Source organism: Heterocephalus glaber, unplaced genomic scaffold (genome assembly GCF_053883595.1).
Source record: "Heterocephalus glaber isolate CG9 unplaced genomic scaffold, H.glaber_assembly_v1.0 deba00001577, whole genome shotgun sequence".
NCBI lineage: Eukaryota > Metazoa > Chordata > Mammalia > Rodentia > Bathyergidae > Heterocephalus > Heterocephalus glaber.
In genome coordinates, this window is record NW_028258358.1 from 6,297,275 (window position 1) to 6,307,597 (window position 10,323).

The window sequence follows — 10,323 nt, forward strand, 5'->3', positions numbered from 1 at the left end:
ACATCTTTGCTGTATGACTTTAATCTGGAATGGTCTAGTGAAGAGCAGAGCAATTTCTCCCAAAAACAAACAATCCAGACAAAATATATGAAAAACAAGCATTTAAACCCTCTAGAAATTGTTTAGGGATATACAGCAAATATGTAAACATTCATTCATGAAAACATACTGAATCTGAGTAAGACAAGCAAAAGTCTGTGGTACTGACCCATAACTAGCTTCCCTGTTTAAAATGTCCATCTTGGGGCAAACATCACTGACATCTACTCCAGATGAGTGTAATAAAGAAGAGAGGGCTTCCTCTCCCCCCACTTTCACACAGGCTGCCGGTATTTCTGATGTCACCTAGGCCTGTGTGGCAGAAGTTATCTTCTGGGCAGACACAACTGATATGACTGGAGCTGTCTTCCTCCATCCAGTCCCCACATGGGAGGCAGAAGTTCTATTCCAGGTACAGTAAGCCAGGAACATAGGAGAGAGTAATATTTGCACCCAAGCTAACATGGGTAGTGGACATTCAAGCCACAAATGAAAATCCAAGAAGGGCTGGGGATTTACCTCAGTAGTTCCGGCGTCTGCCTTGCAAGGGCAAGGTCCCAAGTTCGATCCCTGGTACCAAAATAAAAAAATAAATAATAATAATAAAAAAAGAAAATCCAAGAAGACTTAGAGCCATCTCACCAGGGCAGGCTCTTAGAGCATATGTGTCACTTTGGGAGAAGAGAGTTTCAATTCCAATCCCAATCCAGCTCTTGTGCAGTGCTACAGAAGTTCTGTCAAAAGAGAGTGAGCCTTAAGGACTAAGAACTCCACAATTTTGCTTGAAGGGTTTAGTTTCATTTGGAATGGAGCAGGAAGTGTTTCATGCCTAAAGGGACTGTTTGAAAGTAAGAACAGTATAGAGGGGAATTTGAGGTCATTGATCCTATAGGTACAGATGAAAAGGTAAAGCAACAAGAAGTTTAACAGGAAAAGAAACAGACATGAGGAGCCATGGGCAGACCACAGTCAGCCTCCATGACTGGAAATGCTGTGCTTAAACACTAGTCAGCAGGCTCAGGAAAAATAAGAATAAATTATGAGAAGTATTTGAAAAATTTCCACATATTGCATACAGGTCAATAAACAGAAAATGCAATAGTCTCATTGGAACAAGGGGATTAAGTACAATCTCTGTCCAAACTGGCTAAATTTAACCTATTCTCACCATGCAGGAGAAACTCTTTGGAAGATACAATAATAAAGTCACATAAATCCTTGGATATCTGGGTGCCTAGCCAAAGGTGTTGCCCCTTTGGAATGATTAGAGAGAGAAGATCTGTACTACTATTACTGCTGCTACTAAGGGCAAAACATAAAGTTTCTCAACTGTGATGGCAGCACTTAAACTACAAACCAATAATGCATCTACATATAAACACCCACACAGGGACACGATGGTAATGGGGAAAAAAAACAGCATTTCAACTATCCGACAAGACTTAAGTATGTTTTATTCAATTTGTGGCTTACGATTCAGAGGGGAGGCCTATATAGCCAGTGTAAACAATGTAAAGAATTCTAAGAAGAGAAATTAGAGACTACACATTTCAGAGGAAATCTATCTCATAGAGGTGTGGGTTTTTGGAGGGAAGGGTTCCATATATGTAAAATAGCATGTGGCATTTTTCTTTATATGGATGAATTACAGTATTTCAACCAACATAATATTCTCCAGTTCCATCTGTTTTGCTGCAAATGACAAGATTTCATTATTCTTTACAGTTGAATAATATTACATTCTGCATATGTACCACTTTTCCTTTATCCTATCAGGCATTAATGAATACCTCCATTGTTTCTGTGTCATATCATATCTTTCATCAGAACTTTGTAGTTTTCACTTGCTTGGTTAAAATTTTTTTCCTAGGTATTCTTTGTAGCTATTGTAAATGAGATTACTTTCATGATTTTTTTTCTTAGTGAACTCGTTATTGGTGTTTACAAATGCTACTGAATTTTTATGTTAATTTTGTATCCTGCAACTTTACTGAATTTATCAGTTTTAACAGTCATTTGATGCAATCTTTAGTTTTTTTCCTTTGTACATTGTCATATCATCTGTAAAAGGCGATGTTTTGATATCCTCTCTTCCTATCTGGACATCATTTATTTCCTTCCCTTGCTAATTATAATGGCTAAAACTTCTGGCAGTCAACATTGAATAAGGACACTGAGAATAGACGTCCCCCTTTTCTTCTTGTAGTTCTTAGAACATTTTCGGCTTTTCTCTACTCACTATGAGGTTGGCAGAGGATTTCTTATAGGTAACATATTATGTTGAAATACAATCCTTTACAACTCATTCATTCAGGATTTTTATCAAAAAGGATGTTGAATTTTGTTGAACACTTTTCTCTATTGAGGTGATCACATGATTCTTTTCCTTTAGTCAACTGATAGGACATGTTACATTTATTGATTTCCATAGATCTAACTGACCATCCTTTCATCCTTAAGGTAAAATCTTACTTGATGATGTGCCCTTGTATTCAGTTTCCTAGTATTTTGTTGAGATTTTTTTTGTTTTGTTTTATGCTCATCAGGGATATTGGACTATAGTTTTCTTTTTTATACACTGTTATCAGGTTTGGGCATCAGATTAATGTTGGCCTTGTAGAATAAGTTTGGAAGATGTCCTCCTTTTTTCGTTGTTTGAAATTGTTTGAGTATAGTCTTGGTCCATTATATCTTAAAAGTTTGGGGAAATTAAGGAGTGATAACAATCATCTTGAGCTTGTCTTTCTTGGGTACTTTTTTCTTGTAATTATTATTATTGATTCAGTCTCATTGTGTCAGTTGCTGTTGGGCTATTCACAATTTTTGTGTATTCATGGTTCAGTTTTAGTAGGTTATATACGTTCATAAGTTTATTATTTTCTTCTAGGTCTTCTAATTTGTTAACATGTGCTTGTTCATAAATAGTCCATAATGACATTTTGTGTTCCCTGTGTTATTGGTTGCAATTCCAATTTCATCTCTGTTTTTCTTTATTTGGATATCTTTTTTTCTTGTTAGTGCAATTAAAGATTTATTGATTTTGTTAGTTTTTCTTTCATTGATCTTCTGTATTGTTTTTACTTTCTGTGATTTCTTTTATTTTTGTTATTTCTTTCCTTCTATTAATTTTCAATTTGACTTGATCTTGATTTTCTAGGTTTATTAGATGTATCATTAGGTTATTTGAAATATCTCCTTTTTAATTTATGTATTTGTTACTATAAAATTCCCTCATGACTGTTTTCGTTTTATCCTGTAGATTTTGAAATCTTGTCTTGTCATTGTCATTTGTTTTAAGAAAAAAAAATTAATATCTTTTAATTTTTAAGTGAACCATTGTTCACTCAAGTGTGTGATTGAGCCTCCATGTAGTTGTATAATTTCTAGTGTTTCTTTTATAATTAATTTCTAGTTTCAATCCATTGTGATTAGGAAAGATCCATGATAGGATTTTGATTTTTCTAATTTTTATGACTTCTTTTGTGACTTAGTACATGATGTATTCTAAATAATTGTTTTTGTGTTGATTAAATTACTCTGAATTTCGTAGGTGTTCGATGAAATGCTTTGTAAATGTTAGTTGGGACTATTTGATCTATATGGTAGCATAGGAGCTCTAAAGTTTCTTTATAATTTATCTGAATGATCTTCACATTTTTTTGTCTTTTAAGTTCCTCACTATTATCTTATTGAAGCCTATTTCTCCATTTTGATCTAATACACTTTGCTTTAGCCTTCTTTTTTTTTTTTTTTTTTTTTGGTACCGGGGATCGAATTTGGGTCCTTGCACTTGCACAGCAGGTGGAGAAACCACTGAGCTAAATCCCCGGCCCCTACACTTTGCTTTATAAAAATGAGTATGTACAAACAGCCAATGATAAATGTAAACGTATTGTATACCTAAAATGTACCAATAAAAAATTTAAGGAAACAAAAACTGAGTATGCTTGATTCGATGCTTAAATATTTATAATCATATCTTCCTGTTTAACTAATTATTCAATTGTTATCTGGTGACTGACTCTCTACAGTGTTTTCCTTAAAGTCTATTTTATGTGATGCAATAGAGCTACTCCTGCTTAATTTTCAAAGTACTATCTTTTTTCATCCTTTCACTTTCTGATTTTGTGTATCTTTACTGTGGAAATAGGTTGCATGTAGGCAGGATGTCCCTGGGCCTTTTTAAAAAAAATCTATTAAGTCTGTATCTTTTTAATTAAGTAATTTACTGTTTATATTCAAGGTCATTATAGATAGGAATCGATTTACTATTGTCATTATGTTTTCTTCTCTTTGTTTTAAATATTCAGTTCAGTTTTCTCCTTCTTCCTTCTCCTCCTCCTGTTCCTTCTCCATCCCCTCCTTTTCCTCCTCTTCCTCTCTTCCTCTTTCTCCTCTTCTCCTTCTTCTTCCTCCTCTTCCTCTTCTTGTATTTCTCTCTCTCTCACTGTCTTTGTTCGCCTTTGAGATATGGCTGTGTAAAATATGGGAAAGCTTTCCAAATGAAAAAACACGATTAAACATATATAACATTGACTATACATCATGCCTCAATGAAACGTGTAATAGCAGTGCAAAGTTAATTTAACACTGAAAATCTATGCAATATGCTGTATTCATAGAATAAAGATGAAAAAGTATACTACCATCTCAAGAGAGTCAAAAAATAATTTTACTAAATGTAACATCCATGAGTTTTAGAATTCAATAAGTTAAACTAGAAAGGCGTTTTCTCCAAATGATATAGGGTATTCATTGCTGGGGATTTAGCTCAGGGGTTCCGCCGCCTGCCTCGCACGTGCAAGTTCCTGAGTTTGATCCCCGGTACCAAAAAAAAAAAAAGGAGTATTCATGAAATCCCTATAATTAATGTCATACTTCATGGTAGAAGTCTGAATATTTTCCCTAAAGAACAGCAAAAAGACAAAGATACTCTTATAATGTCCATTTAAAAATATACTGGGGTGTATTATTATACTGGGGCTATTACACAGGAAAAACAAATAGAATCCAAATTGGCAAAGAAATAAAACATTGTTTTTCCACTCTTATATGATTTTTACACAGGAAATCCTAAGTAGTCTACCAAAACTCTTAGAACTAATAAACAAGTTCAGTCACTTGAGATTAATATTGAAAAATTGGTTATATTTCTATACACTAAAAATAAAGAATCCAAAACTGAAAAATCTAAAAAACATTTTATCTACAATAGCATTAAAATTATAAAATGTTTATGATAAACATATATATATATACACAATATTTGGATAGTGAAAATTATAGCATATTGCTAACAGAAATTAAAGATCTAAATAAATGCATAGATAATAATGTCACTATGGTACCTGCTTTGGCTATTTCGTATTTCATTGTTTCTTTTTCTAATTAATTTTACTCTTTTTTCAAAATAAATAAGCCCTCTTTCTTACAGGGAAAATATGAAAGTAAGCTCTGCCCCTTGGCTTCTATGACAGAAATCACGTTCAGAATATGTTCATTTAAAAAAAAGAATACTAAACAAATCTAGAACTTCACTATACATTGTTTCTTACAGACTAAAAGGAATAATTCATGTCCCAAAAGTTGCTGGTTAATAAACCATGTTTCTTTGGAGGCTCATTTTAGCAAATCCTCCCCATCATTAAGGTGAAGAGCTACGTCCCCTGAGAAAGGGCCCCTCCCCACTGCCCTCTAGGCCAACATCAGGATCACTGGAGAGGCCCAGCTCCTCTCATCCCCTTGCCACAGCCCCTGCAAGAAGGATCCAGCTGCCTGCCTGCCTCCCTGCCTGCACTCCCTTGGCTCAGCTGTGCCCAGTGGAGAGGAAACCTCCTTAGCAGCCACAGTGATCAAGTACTATATTTTGCAGTGTTCTCCAGACCCACAATGTGCTCAGAGCCAAAGCTCTTATCAACAGGCTTTCCAAATTCAACAGTCATGCAAAATACATTAGGTCAGTGAAAAACTGAGAAGAAAAATCCCCAAAGTCTTTTCAAGCACCCCGCCCCCTTCTTACCCACAATACACAGATGCATGGGAAAGAACTCTCTCCTTATAAATTCAAGTTTGTCATCTGAGAGGCTGAGGCCTCCAGGGATTCTTCCAGCTCCAGGATGCAGCAATAGTATGCTTTCAGGTGCTTTCTCCAGATTTCAGTGTAGTGGGCCTCTTCACTGGAAGGGACCAAGAGGCTGTTCTAGACAGAGCTGCTGGGACCTTCTCAGGGTGGGCTGGGATGTATCTGAGGCCTGGGCTTCTCTGCCAGGTCCTGTCACACATTCCGAGTATGGTCTTGTACGCCTGCTGGGGTGCCATAGTTAGCTCAGCCACCTTGTGAAACTGGTCCTGCATCCCATTGCCCCATCGTAGCTGATGATCCCCCCAACCCTGACAGGAACTGTTTTGTTCAGACTGCACCCGGAGCCTTGCGATTTAGAGCAAACACAACAGGAATGTTCTGTTCACAGGCATAATCGATAGTGGTGAGCAGAGTGTCATCCAGCCCACCTTTGGAGTGTATCTTCTCACAGTTGGGAGAAATGATAATAAACGTCAGCTTCTTGAGCTGTAGGTGTTTGAGAACTTCCCTCAGCCCCAGCACAAGCCAGCATTTCGTCTTAGCCTTGACTGGATCCTTTCCGTACATACAGTCTTGGAAGTGGACCAGCTCCTTGAGAAGGTCCATGACACACACATCCACTTCCTTACTGAGCATCTGGCCACAGTTATCCTGTAATCTTCGGCTGTGGATCTTGTGGAAACAGGCTTGGTTGCGAGCAAGTTGAAAGGCCTGGCCATCCTTCAGGAGGTCTGCACCAAGCGACACTTCTGATTGTCCCTCAACAGCTGGAGTGGAGGAGGCCAATTCTTCTGTTCCCCTTGAAACTGTGGGCATTGTTGGCATCCTGTTCCTTAGCACTGCTCTCTTCATCTTGTGCCTCATCACTGACCATAGCTGGGCTCACAACATTTTCTCAGAATCTCTGCTGCTTTCTCTCTTCTCACTCTTTCAAAATAATCTTCTTCAGAAAGATGAGCTTCTTGGCCTCGGGAACCTCCCTCTGTTTCCCCTTCTTTATCAGTGAGGTGAGTCTTCACCTGACTGAGGCAGTTGCCCTTCTCTCTGAGCTGGCTTCGTTGGAGAGGACGGGCACTGCTCCAACTGAGAACATACCTGGTCTGGAGGACTACTTGGATTTCATGTTTTGATTTAGACTTTTCTTTCTTTTACTTTTTCTTCCTCGAGGCTTCATTTTTTTCAAGGTCACCACCTTGTGATGTTTGGGACTTTTTAGTAGGATGAACATATTTCTTTTCCTTGTAGGAAGTTTCTGAAGATAAAATTTCAGAAGATAAAAAACTAACATTTTTAGGATCTGCTAATGAAACTTTACCAACTTTACCATCTTTACCATCTTTAGGTTTATTGCAGAAGTAACGTTTTTAGAGCTGGCAAGGATTCTGAAGACATTTGACGAACAATATAACCAATTAGTGTCCAAGATAACTCTCTTTTACATGACGGGGAACTGGAAGCAGCATTATCAGTCACATATTCATTTGGGTTGCTTTTCATCACTATCTCATCCCCTGACACCATTCCAACTGGTTTTTCTACATCTCCTACATGAGAAATGGTGGAGTTAAACCAGAGAGGTCCCCATCTGTACTGCTTCGGCATTCCTGACGTATTGTTCCCTGGATCCCGCAATTCAGGAAAATCTAACCTGCTAAATTCAAGCTAAGATTTGGAGGTAAAGTGACTTTTTTCAGTGGGTCTGGATTTCCTGTCTGTTTGCTTATGGTAACCATCTGACCTCAGTCTGTTCTCACCATGAGTGGACCAATGGTGGGCACGTCTAGCTGACTTTACCTTAGATGATATTGTACCATCAGTCCTTTTAAACTTTTGCTCATCATGTTTTCTCTTCACAGGTTTTTATCTTAAATGGAGCTTTCCTTTTTTGTGGAAGAGCACACACCTGTTCATTTTGGGGCTTCACAGTCTGAAAATCTCTGTAATGAGTGGGTTGGCTCTAATCATCCTGAAAGGCAGGGCCAGGGATTTAGCTCAGTGGTTCCATTGCCTGCCTTGCAAGCACAGGACCAGAGTTCGATCCCTGGTCCAAAAAAAAAAAAAAAAAAGATCATACTGAGAGGCAAGCACTGAGCACACATTCTGGGTAGACTGAAAGGTATATGGAGAGCAAGTGTATGGATGGAGAGTGATCCCCAAAGATAAATACTGAGGTGGAAATGCTGAAGCTCTAAAGGCCATGTCTTCTGTATATATCTTCTGTTTAGTCACTAGTGGTTTCTGTACAAATGGATAGTAGGTGGCTGCACAGCTAGGGAAGACACACACTTCTGAAGAAGCTATCCATGCCACATTGAGCCCAGCAAACTTGGGGACAAATCGTTTCACATCTGCTGATAACTTGATGGTGCCCTTGACAGCCAGTTGCCAGCTTCTGTGGCATCACACTACAGCTGGCTCTAACCATGGACGGAACCTGGGCACATGGCCACCACCACCAGGCAAGCCCTAGCTGGATGCTGCTTCTAGGCCACTTAGGGACCATCACAGGTTCTTGCCCAAATCTGCCAAGCAGTCTCACTAGCACCAGACTGAAACTCTGGGACAAGCCTGGCCGAGGAGCTGAGGCCACCTACAGAGGCCACACCACCCCCCTGTGGCCCTTGCCCTTAGGCCCCCGTGGCCCCTCCAAAGCTGAAGCCCTAGGGCTGGCCCAGCAGACAACTTGTGGTTCCTGGACTTCATTAAGTTTCACTGATGCAAAATAACAGGTCTAGAACAAACCTTTTTATTATCATATATTTTCATTAGAATCTAAAAATCTTACACACCCGGATAAATGCAAGGAGAGCTTGCTTTAACCCTCTTACATGAGAGAGAGCCTCACTGGCCAGATTCTCATATTTCGGCCTTAGCACTATTGCTATTATGGAGAAGATAATACTTTGTGGTTAGGGAACTATCTTGTTCACTGTAGAAGTTTAACAGCTGCCCTGGATTTGATCCACTAGACCTAAGTTAAATTCCCCAGTGCCTCTTATGGTTTTCTTATGATCATACATGCAGATCTGTCCTAATAATTAAAAATATCTGTAAGGATTGACAAATGTTCCCTGGGGGTTAAAATCACCACTATGTGAGTATAAATGTTTTAGGCAAAATGTAAAAAAATCTCCAAATCATGCTCATTTGGACCTTTTGTGTAATCTAGGAAGCTCTTTCCTAACTTTCTCGTTTGCTCCTTTAAATATCTGCTGGTACAAAGTAATGAAAATATTGTTTTGCCATTTTTTAGTTTTTTACTTTTTTGTAATTATCTCTGTTGCCTCTTAATTCCTATGGAAATTATTAACCCATAAAATAAGGCATCAATTATATGTCATTTTATGATTTTAAATGCATTATTTTTTTCTCATTGAGTCTATGCACTTGTCTTTAGAAGGTATTTTATATAGCTTGTATTCTATGTGTGATTAAAAGTTCAAATGCTTTTTAATGTTTTGATTTCCAAGAGTTGCACATAAACAGATGTGTATGCACTACATATGTCTGTAAAACTAAGCCAGTTTCTTAGCAAAAGAACCATAAAAAATCATCACCTGCCTCAGATGTGGCAATTTACCTATATCTGGGCACATTTAATATTCTCTAATGGCACAATTTCTTGTGTGTTCTTTGAAACATAAACATGTTTGCTCAATAAGACATAATAAGTAAGTTCTACCGTAGAGGTTATATTTAACATTTTTTAATGTTCTGAAAATACACTTTTAAAATATATTCTAACTATTTAAACTGTTAAGAAATCCAGTCTTGTACTTAGCATTTGGAAACATAATTTGGGGCTTATGATAGCAGAAATAATGAACATATATACAGGGTCATACGAGAAAGTGTATTCAGTGGAACTAAGATGGATCTGGGCCAGTTTGCGCATGTTCCAGTACTTGAAAGGAAGTTAGTAATCCTGAGATTTTAGCACTCACTGAGATATTCACAATTATGAAACATTTTAAAGGTTAAACAATGGTATTAAATGGTTCTAGGAGTTCATAAATTAGTCACTATAGATTTTTTGGTAACAAAGGCACTTGAAAGTAAAGCAGAATGATTTTGAATTGTATTGATTTATTCTGTTAAAAGTGCCAATATATATCTTCATTTCACTTTTCTATTAGAAATATAATCAAGAAAATGTTAGTTCTACTGATTGTAATTTTTGATACTAAATTATTTAAGTATAT

At 37.5% G+C, this 10,323-nt stretch overlaps 1 pseudogene; it reads right to left on the bottom strand.

The window, feature by feature from the left end:
- Positions 1 to 6,094: 6,094 nt before the first annotated feature.
- LOC101716227 (selenocysteine insertion sequence-binding protein 2-like) lies at positions 6,095 to 10,016 on the bottom strand (annotated as a pseudogene).
- Positions 10,017 to 10,323: the final 307 nt, after the last annotated feature.